General features: G+C 45.5%; 1 long non-coding RNA gene across 1 annotated transcript; it reads right to left on the minus strand.

The window, feature by feature from the left end:
- Positions 1-259: 259 nt before the first annotated feature.
- Positions 260-17,927, minus strand: LOC143840290 (uncharacterized). Its single transcript, XR_013232111.1, has 3 exons — positions 17,886-17,927; positions 492-681; positions 260-345 (listed from the first exon to the last, which is right to left on the minus strand). It is a non-coding gene; the product is annotated as an uncharacterized LOC143840290 (long non-coding RNA).
- Positions 17,928-19,305: the final 1,378 nt, after the last annotated feature.

Consider the following 19,305-nt stretch of genomic DNA (forward strand, 5'->3'; position numbering starts at 1 on the left):
AAACTGTCTCCTGTGCTAGCAGCAGGGCTCAAAAAAAGCTCAGCTGACAAAAACAAACTCAAAACATCTTCCAAATGAGAAGCATCCAGCTAGAATAGGAAAATGGTCATCTGGGCTTTACAAAGTAGGTGTTTTTTGAGGGAATATGGCCCTTGGAGAGGCCTACTCAAGGATTGCTAATTCCTGAAGATGGCTCTATTTGTCTTGAACTATTCCTCACAGAATTTCCACATTGTCATCCTTGAAGATCTACGTTGAGGCTCTTTGTAAATTGCGTAAATGAAAGCTTGTTTAATTACGTTTCAGCCTTGGTTTTTCAATTCACTCATCCATTTCAAAATGCAGCTGCAAAGACAAAAACAGATGGTTATATTAAATAAACCTGAAGACTTTGTTGGGATGAGCCATAAGGAAATCTCAGTATATTTCTAAATACATTTGAGACACAATTTCACCGATATTGACTCAGTGCTTCATTCGGTGAATCTTACTTGCAACCAAGAATGCACAGCTTTTGTAGCCTCAACCTTCAATTCCTTGCTGAGATGGAAGGATGATCCCAGAGACGACTGTTTTCAAGATGGAAGCACCCATGAGACATGAAGAAGGGCTGCAGGGGTGGCCAAACTGTGGCTCTCCAGATGTCCATGGACTACAATTCCCATGAGCCCCTGCCAGCACCTGTGGAAGAGACATTCAGAGATTGTTTGCTATTACCTGCCTCTGTGTAGTAACCCTAGTGCTCCTTGGTGTTCTCCCATTCCCATACCAACTACGGCTGACCCCACTTAGCTTCCTAGATCTGATGAGATCAAGGTAGCCTGGGCCATCCGGGTCAAGACAAGCTTTCCCCAGTCCTGCCTTTTGCAACAGCCTTTAGAAGCTTATCCTGATCTGGAGATAAACTCTTGGGGAAAGCATTACTTGCACAAATTCATGATTGGGATAGTTTAAAAATAAAAGAGTAGTCAAAACATCAGCTAGAATGATGAGCACTGAGAGGTTTTCCTGGCCCCCTCCAAAAACAGTCCCAGTATCCATGTGTTTTGAAATTCCTTCCCATTTAGGAAGCACCTTTAAGTACCAGTTCACAGGACAGTTAATTGAAAAGTTCTTTGTGCTTATTCTCCTGCAAGACCAAAAGTTATTATTATTATTATTATTATTATTATTATTATTATTATTATTATTATTAGATTTATAGCCCGCCACTCCCTTGCGGCTCGTGGCGGGTAACAATATCGCAATCCCCATTAAAACCCCATAAAACAATAATAACATTGCCAATATTGCCGGCATGGCAAGAATGGCAGCTCAACTCCCCCCCCCTCCCTCCCAGTACTAGCGGGTGGAGAGGAGGTCTTGATGATGTTTTGCTTCGGGTCCAGAACCCGAGTCCCCGGGGGAGGCATAGATCTATTATCAGCCCCGGCCTCAACCATAAACCTGGCGGAAGAGCTCCGTCTTGCAGGCCCTGCGGAATGTTGAAAGATCCCGCAGGGCCCGCAGCTCTCCCGGGAGCTCATTACACCAGATCGGGGCCAGGACCGAAAAGGCCCTGGCCCTGGTCGAGGCCAGGCGTGCTTCCCTAGGGCCGGGAACGACCAACAGGTTTTCACCCGCAGAGCGCAAGGCCCTGCGAGGGGCATAGGGCGATAGGCGGTCCCTCAGGTATGTGGGTCCCAACTCGCGTAAAGCCTTGAAGGTTAGAACCAGAACCTTGAACCGGATCCGGGCAGCAATTGGCAACCAGTGCAGCTGCCTCAGCACTGGCTGGATGTGGGCCCTCCAAGATGTGCCAGTGAGGACCCTAGCAGCTGCGTTTTGCACTAGCTGAAGTTTCCGGATCAAGGACAAGGGCAGGCCCGCGTAGAGCGAGTTACAGAAATCTATTCTGGAGGTGACCGTTGCATGGATCACTATGGCTAAGTGTTCGGGGGACAGGTAGGGCGCTAATAGTCGGGCCTGGCGAAGGTGGAAAAACGCCTGGCTCGCTACTTTTTTGACCTGCGCCTCCAAAGTCAGGGAGGCATCAATGGCCACACCCAAGTTCCTGGCCTGGGACGTGATGGTGAGTTGCGTCCCTGCCAGGGTGGGTAAGCGCGCTTCCTGGTCCTGCCCCCTACGTCCCAGCCACAGGACCTCCGTCTTGGAGGGGTTGAGTTTCAGGCGACTCTGCTCGAACCATTCTGTCACTGCTTCCAAACATCTGGCGAATGGTTCCGGGGGGGAGTCCGGGCAGCCGTCCATGAGGAGATAGAGCTGGGTGTCATCAGCGTACTGGTGGCAACCCAGTCCAAAATTCCGTACCAGCTGGGCCAGAGGGCGCATAAAGATGTTGAATAATGTGGGGGAGAGGACCGCCCCCTGAGGGACCCCACAAGGGAGTCTATAGGAACGAGAGAACTCATCTCCCACTGTAACCCTCTGGGTCCGGTCCTGGAGAAAGGAGCGCATCCAGCGTAACGCTGTGCCCCGTATCCCCGTGCCGGCAAGGCGGTGGACCAACAGCTCGTGGTGTCAAAAGCGGCCGACAGGTCCAGAAGAACCAGCACTGCCGACCCGCCCTTATCCAGCTGGCGACGGAGGTCATCCAACAGGGCGACCAGCACCGTCTCTACCCCGTGGCCAGGTCAAAAGCCAGACTGATATGGATCGAATGCCGAAGTTTCTTCCAAGAATGCCAGGAGCTGGTCTGCTGCGGCCCTTTCAACCATCTTGCCCAGGAACGCCAAGTGCGACACTGGGCGATAGCTGGCGGGGTCCCGCGGATCCAGCGTAGATTTCTTCAGGGGAGGGTGAACCACTGCCCCCTTCAGCTGCTCAGGGAACTCCCCGGACTCCAGGGAGAGGTTGATAATGTCCCTGAGCTGGCCTCCTATCTTCTGGCTGCCTCCTTTGAGGAGCCATGATGGACAGGGGTCAAGGGGGCAAGTGGTCGCCCTAACCGAGCCTAGCAACTTGTCCACTTCGGATAAAGAGAGCCGTCTGAAGCCATCAAACGTCACGTCCAAAGGCGGCCAACAGGCCTCCAGTTCGTTTACTGTATTAACTGTGGCGGGAAGATCGTGGCGGAGAGACGAGATTTTGTCCGCAAAATAGCTCGCAAATGCCTCACGGCAGAGTTCCAATTTGCTATTATTCTTACAGATTCTGTAAATTCTTACAGATTCATGGACAACAATCCTTGTAGTGTCCAACAGCCATGAGAACCAAGTGAAATGTCTGTATTCAGGGCCAGCGTATCCAAGACTGAAATCACACACACAGAGTAAGGAACTCTGAAGTGTAATTGGTACATCAGCTTTCCTATCTGGCTACTACTCCCATCAGATTGAACACAGCCTAGGTCTTTTACCAATAATGATCTTTAAAATTTACACCTAAATCCTAAACTTTTTGACAGAATGTTGTTTGTGTAATTAAAAATATGTGATCATTAAACACAATAAAATATTTATTGCTTTAAAAATACACAGTCTATGACCTGTTAGGACTGTAAATAGCCTTTATTGGCGGGTGTAGCAAAAATTGCTTGTAAGTTCCAGCCTACTGAACCGTGGCTTCCATAACTAGACAATCTATCTTTGAGTTATGTTTATTTTGACAGTTTCAGACAATGATTTCACCAAGTCTAGCATAAAAAGGTCACTTTTGGTCCTGAACGAAGCGGGATCATGATGCCCAACTCACTAATAATCCTATCACATAAAGATAGATTCAAATGAGTAGCCGTGTTGGTCTGAAGTAGCAGACTTGAATAAATCTTTGTTGGTCTTCAAGGTGCTACTGGACTCTGATTTTATTGTCCTATCACATAATGTCACTGAAAAAGTTCTAAGAATACTGTGCTTTGTTCTGTTTGTACCACAGTGTGATTCTTAAAAAGGAGCTACATGAGATTTAATCCCCCAACAGTCGAGATCCTTGTCGGAGGAAGAGGAGAGGAGGAGGAGGAGGAGGAGGAGGAGAGTTGGTTCTTATATGCCGCTTTCCTCTACCTGAAGGAGGCTCAAAGCGGCTTACAGTTGCCTTCCCTTTCCTCTCCCCACAACAGACACCCCCTTGTGGTGGGTGAGGCTGAGAGAGCCCTCCTGATATCACTCCTTGGTCAAAACAGTTTTATCAGTGCCGTGACGAGCCCCAAGGTCACCCAGCTGGTTGCATGTGGGGGAGCGCAGAATCGAACCTGACTCACCAGATTAGAAGTCTGCACTCCTAACTACTACACCAAACTGGCTCCCACTGCTTAAATGACCACTGCTTCTCTTTCCATCCAAATTTCATTTTAGGAGATGACTAATTTAATGTAGTTCAGGGGCCCACAACCTTTTGGAGTTTGAGAATGCTGTCGGAATTCTGTTGCAGGATGGGGGGGGGGGCACAACTACCAAGTGGCTGCTCTGGGGAAAGGAACCAATCACAACAATGTCCGAAAGTGAGGTTATGCAGAACTCTCATAATAACTCTTCAACCTTTCAGGTAGAAGCTCAACAGGATGCCTTTGAAACTGAACATATTGTTTAAAAATATTTCTTTGCATGCGCACAATTCACCAGCAGTCATATCCTTATATGGTGGTAGTAGCAGTTGCGGAAACAAAATTTTAAATATGCATAGCCAATCAGATCTCTGACCAATCAGAAGCCCTGCTGGGCTAAAGCCCCACCCACTCCCTGAAAATACTTAATAAACAAAACATTTTTCCATGGGCACTATGCTGGGGAAATTCTCATGTAGTATATCTCTTAGTAATCTAAGAGAAACACAGAAAATACTTTTTGGCAGGTAAAAGGCCATTGGGGCAGTAAGAAATACGCGACTCAATCCATTGGCGTATAACAGGCCACAGCGTTTATTCAACAATCCCCCCCAAAAGGGGTTGGCGCAGCATAGGGGACGAGCCTGGCCTGGCAGTGGCTACACTGCAACCCATAGTCCGCGCGCATCAGGGTCCGTCAACTATTTCCCCGCTGGGACTACATGACCCTTCTGCTGGACTGCTACACCGGGAGATGGCCCTGATGGGGGGTCCAAAGGGCGCGGACCTCCTTGGGTGACCCCCAGGACCACCTGGTCATTCCGCAAGCTACGAAAGGCCTACCCCGCTGGGCAGGCCCCAGCTTGCTACTGACCGCCCCTTTACTGAGGCCCCGAAGCCTTCGGGGAGGCCGATCGCACACCGGCTCCCCTTAACAGGCTCATTCCCGTATGCCTTCCCGCTGTGACGAAATTAACAACATGAACCAAAACCTAAATACAGGGAGGGAGGGTCGCTTGCCTGCCCAGGACGCGAGTGGCGGGGAGCCGGGCAGCACGCAAGCCCAGTTCTTCCGGCCCCGCCCCTCGCGCCGCCCACGCCGCACGCTCTGCCGGCGCTCCCGGCGCGCAGCCGAGCCGGGAGCCACCGGGACGAGCCGCTCTTCCCCTGCCCGCCCTTCCCCCGCCAACGGGCGGCTCGGGTGAGTCCCGCCGCCTATTATTTAAATGAAGTAATACTTAAAAAAACACAAGTTTCTGAGTTTAAAAAGTAAGCTTGGTTACAGCGAATGTTTGCGGGGGGTGGGGGGGAGAACCAAATGACATTGGCTTATCTGAGCCATGGAATGGCTTTTCCTATCACTTTTCAGTACTGCACATTTGTAGACTTTCTATTCCAGTTAGTTTGGGCATACACATGACTGGAATCTCTTAAGAGGAAAGGCATCATGGTGGGGAAGAGGTGATTTGAGGAGCTGAAGTGAAAGGTGGGGAAAGATCAAAAATCCCAGTGACAAATTGCAACTTTCAAAAGTGTTTTTTTAAATCCTCTTACACATGGAGCGGCCTCATCCTGTCAGACCATTGGTCCTTCAATATCTGTATAGTCTACTCAGATGGGTAGATGCTCTGTGTGCATCAGACAAATATCACCTGCACCCTAATCCTTCCAACTGGAGATGCTGGACATTGAACCAAGAACCTTCTGCATGCAGAACTCATGGTCTAACACTAAGACACAGCCCCACTGCTGAGTGGTGATGGTGGTATTGGGGAGAACACCGGGGAGTGATACTTTGCAATTTTCATGCCCTATATAGGAAGTCCCTCTGTAGATTCCACTGAAGATTCCACATTTTTCTCTCCAGAATAGACTAAGGCTTTAGGGAGGAATAGGTGAATGTGGTGTTATTAAAAACAATCCTTCACTATTCAGACTGGTTCCTGTTGCAGGGGTGCCAACTGCCAGATTGTAGCTGGAGATCTCTTAGCATTATCACTGATCAGTTCCCCAGGGGAACATGGCTGATTTGGAAAGCTGACTCTATGACACTGAAGTCTCTCTCCTCCCCAAACCTCACACTTCCCAGGTCTCCACCCCCAAAATCTCCAGGCATTTCCCAACCCGATTGCTGCTGGAATGTTAACCCACCATCACCTATAAGATACTGCAATCATCGGCAAAGGAAGGGGGGTTTTCCGCCATGTTGGGATGGATTTTAAGTCTTTTAATAGGAGTTTTAATGGGGTTTTCAGGCATTGTGACCTGCCACAAGCCACTTAAGGAGTGGCGGGAAATAAATCGAATAAATAAATAAAGAAATCTGCTGCTTTCTTGTCCTCTGCTCTCATCAGGTTATGGGAAGGCATTTGTATTTGCCATAGAAATAGACATCCTAAAATGCCATTGCTTTATCAACATGGAATAAAACTGCTAAGTTAGTAGAAATCATTAAGACTTGATGAAAACTGTGAAATTTTAAATGCCTTATGAAATGCACCAGGATATCATTCCTGATTCTCGTTTTGGTCTGTCCCAATGTATTCATTTTTTAAAAGTAACATTAAAAAAAGAGAAATAAGCACACCCTACACTGTTTATGCCGAGGCCCTTTCTGAATTTGTGCCAAAGGAGCTATTAGCTGTGATTGAATGCGAAAAGAGCCAAGATGAAATTCTCCAGAGAATGACGCATGTGAGATGCCTTTCCGCCCTCGACCCATCAACCATAATGAATGATCGGCATCGTGCATGACTGTGGCAAAGACAGGGATAGGGATACTTCAGAGTAATTCACTCAGTTCTGTGTGGCAGACGCAAGCCATTATATTTTTCATGCAGCTATTCTGTCAGGTGGGGAGGAAAGAATCCAACAAAGTGCGATTCATTTTGCAAACTGACTTCATTTCCGTCAGAAGACGTTCCTTTGAATTAATGAGATTTAAAAAAAAATAAGATTCCCACAAGCATAAAAGGTAGCTTTAAGAATCAGCTGCAGCAGTTTCTTTGGGATTTAAATGTTTATTAGCAATGTTAGGATTCTTCTTGTTTCTCCATACAAGTGATAAAGCCACTCACAAAATTAAAATCTGCATAAAGCATCACATGCCAAGGAATGACTGAGCTGTTACGGCAAGAAATATGAAAAGCTCAGCGAAGTGAACTGGGTTCATGTGAGGTAGTAAAGTTACCACTGGTGATTTTTCACTGGCTTTGCATGACAGAGCGATGGCAGGGATTTACTCTGTCCAAGGAGTTGCCTATAAAAAAGAACTGCAAATAGCATCCTGAAGTGGTAAAGAGCAGCAGACAATGTATGAGAGCGTCATCACCTCCCTATTTAAAAAAAAAACAAGAAAAGGGGAGCTTTTTTGTACCCCATTTTTTACTACCCAAAGGAGTCTCAAAGCGGCTTACAATCACCTTCCCTTCCACTCCCCACAACAGACACCGCCGTAAAGGTAGGTGAGGCTGAGAGAGCACGGAGGACTGTGACTGGCCCATGTTCACCCAGCTGGCTGCATGTGGAGGAGTGGGGAATCAAACTCAGTTCTCAAGATTAGAGGTCACCACTCTTAACTGCTACCCCAAGCTGGCTCTCAAGAGAAACCCCAACGTTCCCTCCTAATATTTCCATTGTAACATTTAACTGTGCATATGTGCAAACGTGCTACATCTGGTACTCCTGGTATAAGTGATTACTGTCTCTTCCAGAAAGTTCGATATGCTTATATTTTATATATTTTATATATTTATTTACAATATTTATATCCAGCCTTTCTGCCCAATCAGGGTCACCAAGGCAGATTAGAATTACAGCAAGCACAATAAATCATAAAACAGTTAAAATTAGAACTAATAGGTATATAAAGCCCTAAAACATAAATTAAAACATAAAACAGGATGGAGGGAATACTAGACAGAACAAAAAAAGTTTGTCCATGGGTGGAAGACAATGATAGGAGAACATGGAGGAACGTTGCTTGGTGGGAATTCCATAGCCTTAGTGCAAAAACCGAGAAGACCCTCTTTCAGGACATGACATCTTGTTTCTCAGAGAACAGACACAGAAGTAGGTCTCTGAAGATGATCGTAGCTTTTGGGTAGGTTCATTCAGGAACACACTGGTCCCAATCCCTATAAGGCTTTAAGTCAATAGCAGCACCTTTCAAATGGGCTCAAGCAGATTGAAAGCCAGTGCAGACTGGACAAGACTGTAGTGATAAGATCCATATGACTCACTCCAGTCAAGATCCTGGCCGCAGCATTCTGCACCAAATAGAATTTATGAATAGTTTTCAAGAGGGACTCCACAGAGTTCATTACAATAATCCTACCTAGTTGTTCCAGTCCTGGACTACAGGACTACATATTGCAGAACCCATATCATAGAATCATAGAATCATAGAGTTGGAAGGGACCTCATGGGTCATCTAGTCCAATCCCCTGCACTATACAGGACATTCACAAACCTATCGGTCATCCACTGTAACCTGCCACCTACTTGAACCTTCACAGAATCAGCCTGTCAGATGGCTATCCAGCCTCTATTTAAAAATTTCCAAAGATGGAGAACCCACAACCTCCTGAGGAAGCATGTTCCACTGAGAAACCGCTCTGTCAGGAACTTCTTCTGGATGTTTAGACGGAATTTCTTTCGAATTAATTTCATCCCACTGATTGTGGTCCGTCCCTCCAGGGCAAGAGAGAACAACTCTGCTCCATCCTCTATATCGGGGGTCCTCAACCCCTGGTCCGTGGCCTGGCACCGGGCCGCGAAGGCCATACTACTGGGCTGCCAGCGGCCGCGCCTGCCTCTCCCCCCCCCCCCGCAGCAAGAGGGGGGAAAGAGGCAGGCACGCAAACTGCCGCTGGCAAACTCTGTGCATGTGCATTCGCGCCACCTGGTGGCAAAAACATGCATGCACGGTAACTGCGCGTGCATGTTTATGCGCAGCTGCGGCAGCCGGGCCGCTGGCTCTCCCCCACCCCCGAAGGCGATCCCCGACCACAAGAAGATTGGGGACCGTTACTCTATATGACAGCCTTTTAAATACTTGAAGATGGTTACCAGATCCCCTCTCAGTTGTCTCCTCTCCAGGCTAAACAGACCAAACTCCCCCAACCTTTCCTCATACATCATGGTCTCCAAACCAGCCACCATCTTTGTTGCCCTCCTCTGGACACACTCCAGTTTGCCTACATCCCTCTTAATCTGAGGAATAAAAATCATCATATTGCCCCATCAAAAGAAACAGCCACACATATTAGGAGGTCAGTGTGTGGCATGTTCACACACATATAGTTACAAAACTGAAAAAGACTAATGATAAAGGAGAAAACAGGCCCAGATGAGACTATGCAGACAGAATAGGGCTTGATTCTTAATTACTAGAATTACCAGGAACACAAAAGATGTTTAGCCCCACATTTCAGTGGTGTCTCAGAAGACACTTTGCTTTCTCCTTACGGAAAGTAAAATGGTGCTTTGGAGGGCATAACCTGCCTGTCCCCTTTGACATTGGCTCTTGTCAACAACCATCCTGAAGTGGCTGCAATATGTCTCTGCCTGCAGAATGCATAAAGATTTACTGCATACATCCTAGAACTCTTCACCAAGCTAAGACTGCTACTTTCCCACATGCCATAGAATTTCTCTACATCCTTATCTTATGCATGTATACTTGGAAAAAATTCTGTTTGAAACTGGGCCTATTTCCAATAATTCAGGAAGTGTAAATAGATTTAAATTTCTGGCAACCAGCTGCATATTGAATTTGCAAGAGGAAACACTTGAAAAACCTCAATGGAACATGACCCAGGTGGGGGGGGGAGGATGTCAGCACATGAAAAGTCACGGGGTGGGGGAGAAACAAGAATACCTCAGCCCATAGCACTGTGGCCAATCAGAACTGGGCCCTTATGACAAGGTGAGTCTCAGCTGGCAAGTCTCTCCCCTCTGTCTTCTTCAAGGTTCCTCTCTCAAAATCTCCAGGTATTTCTCAAGCCATAACTGGCCACCCTGTTGCCAATCCAGGCCATATTTCATGTTGATACCATTCCTCTTCACACTGAAGCCCAGAAGGGTGATTGCTGCTCTCCTCTGATAAGAAGAGAACAGGAGCTATTGATCTGTTCATAAATTCTCTTCTGCTTTCAAAACTAATGGTCTTTCTGTCTCCTCCCCCTTTCCCAGACTCATTTCTCAAAGCACCAATCCATTAAAGGGTTTAAAGGGGAGGAGACACAAACCATAGTTCTGCCCCTCTTAACAGCTGTGAGAAGAATATCCACATGGATGCAGCCCCCTTGAGGTTCCTCTTCTGAGCCGGAACACACATCTGGCCAAAATAGAAGCATGGACGCCTTAAAATCAATCTTCAAAAGGAAAAAGTATGGATGCCCCTTGAGTTATGTAGAAGTTTCCCCTCAGTGCAGATGTATCCAGCTGGTCATTCCAGGTAGCTGCTTAAACCTATCTACCATATCCACAGGTTTTACTACAATATCATGTGCTGGGAGGTTATATTATTATGTTTATTGAATCATCAATCTTCAAACAAAATTAATTAAATACGTATATTTCAAAACTGTGTTTAAATGACACAATGTGAAAATTGTTTGGAGACCACTGAACAAATGATTCAGAGAATGGGAACCAGATGACTTCTTTTGTGGTGGTGGTCTCTTTTCTTTTCTTGTAATTTTAAATTTCTGCCACATAGTCACAGTGCTGAATGTTGTCTGTCTGTGTAATCCCTCTGGGATGTTAATTAATGTTGAGGAAAAAATGTTACAGTCTGCCAAAGCATTTTGGCTCACCTTTTGGAGAGAGTCCCTAAAGTTCACCTTGTAAGCATCCAATCATCCTTGCACTAATGTTTTTCAGTGGGGATTCCATGGGGAAGGAAGCAATGGATTCCAATAGCCATTCTCTGCCATTTGTTTTCTAACACCCCCTAAAGTACAATTTAATAATTCACTCCCAACACAGGGAAACATGGGAACATGCTAATTATAAAAAGACATATTTATCCTTAACCTCCAGTGTCAAACACCTCAAAACATTCAACTACACGTGAATCCAAATTAAAATGTTTCTCTGAATAACCCTATGGGGCCAGGGTATGAAGGAGGGTTGGGCACTTCGGCGTCCGAAGCAGCCATTCATGCCAGAAGTAGCCAGCGCCGCAGCACAATGGTGGAGGGGAGGCACCGGTGCCTCCATTCCCTCCCCTGTGGCTCTGGCCGGTTTAATTTTGATCTAAATAGGTAGGTTAATAATTCTGTTACATTTTGGTTTAAGACAGCGGTCCCAACCTTTTTGCAGTTGAGGACCGCCTCCGGGGGTGGGGGAGAGCCGGCGGCCTGTGCACCGCGCACGCTTGGCAGCTGCGTGCAAATGTGCATGCACAGTTGCTGCGCGTGCACGTTTGAGCCAGCAGGGGGTGCAAACGCACATGTGCGGCAGCTCCATGCATGTGTGTTTGCATCCGCCGGCGTGCCAGCGGCCATGCCTGCCTCTTTCCCCCCTCTTGCAGCGAGAAGCTAGCCAGGCTTCAAGGGAAGCAGCCGTTTCGCTTGCGGCCTGGTGAGCTTCTCACTGCGGGGGGGGGGGGGCAGGCGCGGTTACCAGCAGCCTGGTACCAAGGCCTTCGTAACCCGATACCGGGCTGTGGACCGGGGGTTGACGACCCCGTTTAAGATGTGGCCCTCTTTAGGCACTGGGCATGCTAATGCAAGCCCCCACGTGCCAAAATGTTGGGGATCCCTGTGTTAGACCATAGTGCTTTGCCAAAATGCCTTTTATTGCCACTGACAGAAGAACCGGGTTTAACTTTACCAAGAACATCAGTCAATGATTAGAGGTTTCATTTTCAGAGCTATTCATGGTTCATATTGGGAGATGCCTGGCCTGTTGAGCATAGAGCTGATTGATCTTTGATCTTTCCTCAGAGAGCAGTATTGTAACTATTTTTAAAACTTCAGAGAGAGCAGTTGTTTCAACCTACTGTGGACTTTTGCTGCTTTTAACACTGCTGTTCTTTGTGATCAATAAAAAAGTAAAGGCTGCTGTTTTCCTTGTTTCAATCTCAGAACCTTGATTTTTCTTGTGGGCGTGGGGTAGGGTGCCAAAAGAGACACATATTTTAGCCTTTAATCAGGCTAAAGACAATTGCTGTTTGCATTATGATTTCCCATGTGCCTGCTTTATTTATATATGGATGGCTGCATGTTACTTTATGCTTTCACCTATGAGGATATTTTTGTTTGTGGTTTAAATCACACTCACCTGCCAGGCATCTTAAAGCTTTTCTGCTTCTTGGGTAGATTTAAGATTATTTTAGAAGGGCAACCAAGCATCTGTGCAATATTTTAATTAACTCGCTCCTTGGAGAAGTATACCATGCTGAGTTATATTTTATCTATCAGCCTTGCTTCTTTTTCTCCTGGGTCTTCCCTGCAGCCTTAAGCACCTGAAATTTCCCCTGGGTGAGTCATCCATCCATTGAATCTGTAGCTCGTAGTACAACAGAGGCAGTGGGTAGAAGCAGATGCCGTTCCAAGACACAGAGTTTCACACTGGAAGTAAATTCTATCAGAGCTCAAATAATTCTTGGGATGTACTGCCAGAGAACAGAAGAGCAGAAGACGACTATGCATGGTTCACATTGCCATAGAGGGCTTTCTTCCCACCCTTAACTATATGTCACATTTTACTGAATAGTCTGCTCGAAAATTCTGAGGTTGTCACTCAACTGACTGTAAACTAAGCAAGGGTGAAGACAGACATCCATAACTTGAGCTGTTAGGCTACTGCCGACTCATCTTTGTGGGGTGGGAGAGATAGTTAAACTTCCAAGGAAAGAATTCTCAAGAACAACCAGTTCTCCCTGTTTCCAGAAGTTGGTAGTGGAAAGTACACATTGGCTGACCCCTGTGACAATCATGAGGTCACTTCTTCCCATTCTATTGTTTGGCTGACATTCCTCCCCCACACTGACCAATTCAAGTAGAGTAATCTCACAATTAAGTCTTACAGCTCTAGTTTTTTAACAAAACAAAACGTAAGGTATTAATGTAAAAGTCCAATATATAGCCAGTACAAACCTGTACAGGGACCCACTATCTTTTCTGACAGTGCCCCAGATATTGGCCTGTATCCAAACACATTCTAAAGACATTTAGCTCCTGAGTGCCTTTTCACTAATCCATAGGAATAAGAATGGAGGAGAGCTTGTGGAACCCCTTCTTCATCATTTTGAGGACCTCTTGGAGGACTGGAGAGGTGCCAGAAGACTGGAGGACAGCAAACCAATCTTCAAAAAAAGGAGGAGAGATGACCTGGGAAACTACAGGCCAGTGAGTCTGACCTCAGTTGCAGGGAAGAAAATGGAGCAGATTTTAAAGGGGGCGATCTGCAAACATCTAAAGAACAATTTGTTGATCCAGGAAAGACAGCACAGATTTGTCCCCAACAGGTCCTGCCAGACCTACCTGGTTTCCTTCTTTGACTGAGTGACAGGCTGAGATCATGAAAACTCAGTGGATGTTGTTTACCGGGATTTCAGTCAGGCTTTTGTCAAGGTTCCCCATGATATTCTGATGGACTGTGGACTGTACATTCAGATGGTTAGGTAGACAGGGAACTAGCTAGAAAACTGCACCAAAGAGTGGTTGTCAATGATATTTCATTAGATTGGAGGGAGTGAGCAGTGGAGTGCCACAGAGCTCAGTACTGGATCTGGTAATTTTTAATATTTTTATCAATGATCTGGATGGAGGAGGGACTCATTACATTTGCAGATGATCCCAAATTGGGAGTAGTAGCAAATACCCCAGAAGAAAGAAAGTTCAATAAGAAGGTGATATAATTGCTTCTTTTCTATACAGGAGCAAAATGTTTAAGGGACAAAATGTTTAAAATAGTTTTCATTTTCAATTAAAAATTAAAAAACATTTACTCTCTCTCACTCATTTGTTATTTAAACAGTATGATTACTGAGATGTTTATGAAGATTTTCACATTATCATTGTAAACCATATATTATTCGTTATTGGCCCAATTTCAATTAAAGTGATACAGGTATGGGGGTTTCATACAGTGAATTTCCTTCCGTTAATGAGACATCACTGAAGAGTTATGGTCATTTCCAGCTGTCACTTCCCCGCTTTTTCACATTGTGCTTTTCCTGAGGGTTTTCTTCCCCTTAACATTCTATGTTGAACACCATAGCATTAAACAAATATTGCACTTCAGTGCTAGAGTGGCACCATTGAGATGCCTTAACTCTGTTGACTACAATGACTTGGAGGAAGTGCTATGGACAACTTAAACAGCACACCACAGCTATTCAGAACTGCAACGGGAGTAGAAACCCGATGAAAGCAGTGTCCCTCAAAGCAGCTCAACCACCCTGTGCTCACCTGTCCTAAAGGGTTTGTATGAACAGATAAATAAATTCCACTAGCAGCTCCTTACTAAAGCCAATGTCTGAAATGGGGGAGGAGGAATCCATTAGCAACCAGTTAAATTGGAACACAAAGGCAGTTTGAAAATGGCTAGAGTCTTTCAAAGCTGGACTGCATGTATTTTAGAAAGGCTATTTTGCATTGTGGATTCTTGTAAAAGGAAGCCACTTGTCTTTCTTTGTAGGACAGCGAGTTTCCTAAAGGCATTTACTGCCTTTTTACATTGAAATTCTTTCATAGTAGCCAATGTTATTGAAAACATCCAGTCAAGCAAATGGTAGTAGGGCAAAAACTAAGGGTGTTTGTATTTTCAGACGTGCACATGTTAACCTTAAACTGCTGGATACACACAACACGGTTTTTAAAACCAACAACTATATTCTAACAGTTCAGAGATCATGCAAAACAGTGCAAATATGGGAGAGCCACTATGTTGATGAATTAGGGTTCATCAAACCAGGATCCTAAAGCTTGCTATGAAATTGGTTTATTAAACAGTTAGATTTTTGCATGATGCACACATGCAAACTTTATGGCTTCATCCTAGCTTGTCCCCTAATTGCCATTTCTTACATTTCCTGAGCTATAGAAATGACAAGTCAGAGTGCCGCAGAAATGGAAACATCTCTTGCTTTTCTCCTCTCAATAGAAGACTCCCCCCCCCACCCACGCCCTCAGCTGCTAGGCTGCCTAGCAACAGCCCTGTCCCTTCTCCTCTCTTGGATTGGCAAAGTTTAAACATGCAAAGAGAAGCACAGCACTAGGCTCCTTAAAGAATAAAATAGATTTATTTAAGAGAAATAACTTAGAGAAAGAGGGAAGAGGGGTGGAGCCCTAGTAGTCTATCTACCTGTCTTCTTCATTCATTCTGTTCTGTTGTTCTGGAAGCAAGCAGGGAAAAAATATGTTCAAAGGAGCAGGAAGTCTCCAAATGAGCCAATTGGGAGACTATTTTAGAAATAGCAAAAAGTTCCTACTCTAACTGTGCTATCTACACATCTCCAATGCCCTCTGCAGGTCACTTTGCTTCCCACACTTCTGAATCACAGACCCAACAGATCTTCTACATCCCCACATCTTAAAGGCCCAGCAACGCTCCTTCAATACAGCTCTGGGCAAATAAAGCTAAGCTGTGCTCTCTTAACCACATGTGCTCCAGCAACAAAACGGACGGTGCACACATCCTGTTTTACTGGTGCAGTGTAAGCTATTTATTGGGGCTTTGCTTTAGAGGATACTCTCAATTTGTGGTTGGTGGGTGGTATTTTCAAGGAGGTAAGCAAAATGGCTATGGGCAGTATAAAACTCTGGGAGGGTTGTGTAGGAGGATGGGACTTTTCTTGGGTATGCTATGAGCTAAGAGTTAATGTATAACACCTGGCATCTTCCTTCATAAGTGCTTAAGAGAACAAAGATTTTTTGATCTTAGTCATGTTTGGAGTGTCACCAGCATACAGAATAGAAGTTTGTGACATGGTGAATCTTTGCCTTTAGTAGGCTTGCACCTCTGTAGTGAGAGAAAGAATGAAGGTGCTGAAGTCAGCATCTGCTGATGCAAACTGGGATTTGAGTGTTCACCTGCAGGCCATGTGTAATATTAATGAGTGAGTCCATGTTATATTTCCAAGGAAGCCAAGGAGTTCCTGGCCTGGTTTTACCTATGGTGCTCCACAAGCTAAATCAGGGTTGTCAATTCTGGATTTGATGATTCATGGAGATTTGGGGGAGGATAGCACATGGGTAAAGCAGAGATTGGAGAGGGAGCTCAGCAGGGATGTAACGTCATAAGAGGCCTTCAACCAAAGCTGCCATTTTCTCCAGGGGAGCTGATCCTTGTAGCCTCGCAATCAGTTTTTATTTCCCAGGGAGATCTCTGGGCTCCACCTAGAGACTGGTGTCATTAACAAGGCAAGATGCTATGAAGGCCTATGGCTTATCTTGTTTTCCTTTATTTACTTCATGTGGTTTACTTTGGATAAAGTTATACTTTGTTTACCTAAGAAAACCCTCAGAATATATCTGCATTTCAACATCTTACCCAGGGTGTGTGAACTTAGCCACAGTGTCTCTGCGGGTCCTCCAGCATCTGGGTTCTTTGCATAAGCTTCCTCTGGGCAGAACTAGGCAGTGGGTGGGAAGCAACCCAGAGAGGATTCTGATCCTGACTTACAGAATAGTCAACTATCATCAAGGGCTGAGCAATATGACTACCCCCTTACTTTCACTGATCCATTCTGGATCTGTAGTAGTGACCCGGACGTTTCTCTGTACGTTATTTTAGGCAGAATTTGAGTCCTCTTACTAAAAACGTTTACTGACTGAAATCAGAAAATATCACAGAAGCTCATTTATAGATTTTGAGGCCTGTAGCTATAACATATATATGTTGCATAGTTGCATGAAAACATTGATTAGTGAAGAATTTACAGAGGGTGTCTCAATTACTGCCTCTATGTCAGATTTTCTCAACTTTTTTACCATTGAGAAATCCCTGAAATAGTCTTCAGGCTTCAAGAAAGCCCAGAAGTGGGCTCTCCAGGTCCCTGCCATTGTTCATGGATGCCAGCCTCCAGGTGAAAGCTGAGAATACCCAGAATGAAAGCTCTTCTCCAGAATGCAAAGATTAGTTCCCCTAGGAAAGAGCTGCCTGGGATGGGCTGTGTAGCACTCCCCTCTACACACACAGAAGACAAGAGCATTCATCCCTTCTCCAATTGCAAACCTTATAAAGCACACAATCACCTCTCCATGTAGGAAATGCCTAAGTGTCTCCCACCTTGGATTGCTCTAAGAAGCCATTGGCCAGAAGGTCCACATTTAAAGAAAAACAAATCCCATAACAGACAATGAGCAAATAAAAAAGACTTACACCTTTCTCCTGCAACAGCTTCTTCTGCCCGTACTCTCTAGCTACATCTCTTTAAGGCAATGACAATTTGTACAACTTGTTGTAGCAGTTAAGAGCAGCAGCTTCTAATGTGGTGAGCTGGATTTGATTCCCTACTCCTCCACATGTTGGGTCCCAGAGGGCTAGCAGGGGACCATTTCTTGGCCTCCTACATCCCCTTCTTCAGAAGGCACACACAGAGGCTGCCCCAGGAGATAGGTCCCTCCCTCAAGTTGAAAAAAACCAAGAGGCCAGGGAAACTCACAGGCAGCAGGGCATGCTCTGAGGTGGCCTCCTCTTCCACCCAGCAAACTTCTGAAACTGGCAGAAAGTTGGAGGTGGATAACTGACAACCTACTGAGGTCTCTTTCCTGATTGGGGCTAAACTACCAGGGCAGGCCATTATTCGCTGAAGGCCATCTCCTAATAGGGGAATATTTGTTTGGGGGGGTGCAATCAGGTAGTCATCTGCATGCAATTTGAGCTAATTGGCCCTAGTGGGCAGACTGTAATTTGAGCTGATTGGCCCTCATTGGCAGATTACAATTTGAGCTGATTGGCCCTCATTGGCAGTGTGCTCTGTCTCTATTGGTGGCAAACCCCCCATGGAGGGCCAATCAGGTTGTGAGTTACCTCTGCTTTTTGGGAAATAAATGGTTTAATGATGATGGCTGAATAAACAAGTACTGTGCTGTTACTGATGCCTTAGTGACCAGATCCACAACAACAGGGAATAGCATTTCATGACACCACAATATTTCCATCCCCAAAGCTGGAAGTGGCATCAGTATATCACACTTCCCTTTATAAATCCCACAATATCTATGTTCTTATCTATGATTCCTTATCTGGCACATTCCTAGAGTATTACGTGACATGGTCACCTCACTTCCAGTCTTCCGGATGTAAATGACATTGTGGCATTGTGCAATGCCATGTCCCCTGCCAATTTCCACCCCGCTGCCTCATTGAATGCCCGTGGGGATTGGGGAAGCACTGGTGGAAATTCTCCCTGCCTACAATGATAAAATGGTAACCCTAAACTTGACAGGTTTCAATCACTTCCAACATGGTGATCCTGACAACTCTGCTGCTTTTCAAACTCCAAAGACTCTGGTTCCTAACCTTTAAAACTTCAAAGAAAATCTATCTTTGGCATTTCAAGTGCCGTGCACAGTGACCTGTCAAGCCACTCATGCTCCATGACAGGTAGAGAGAACTCTTCACATCCTAGTCCAAGTCCTTGAATTAATTCTGGCAAGTGTGCTCTCGTCAAATAATCAATGAGAGGTTTGGATGGAAAGATCCAAGTCGACGAGTGTGACTCATGCCAATCGGCACATCCAGTGACGATCAAAGGTGACCTGAACCTCAAATGCGTGCCACTATGGGTGTGATTACTTGTGCATTGTGTCTGCTCTGAAGCCTCAGTTCCAAGTCATCCCACATCACATCTTTTTTTTTTGGGGGGGGGGGAAGCATAGTCTTCAGATGAATAGATTCAAATGGGTAGCCATGTTGGTCTGATGTAGCACAATAAAATCAGAGTCCAGTAGCGCCTTTAAGACCAACAAAGATATATCCAAGGCATGAACTTTCGAGTGCAGATGAATAGTTCATTTCAGGTCATTATTTAGAAGATATGCTTCTACAAAGAAGAGTGCCCGTCCCATTTTCTGAACTTA

The sequence above is a fragment of the Paroedura picta genome, chromosome 6 (assembly GCF_049243985.1).
Source record: "Paroedura picta isolate Pp20150507F chromosome 6, Ppicta_v3.0, whole genome shotgun sequence".
Lineage (NCBI taxonomy): Eukaryota > Metazoa > Chordata > Lepidosauria > Squamata > Gekkonidae > Paroedura > Paroedura picta.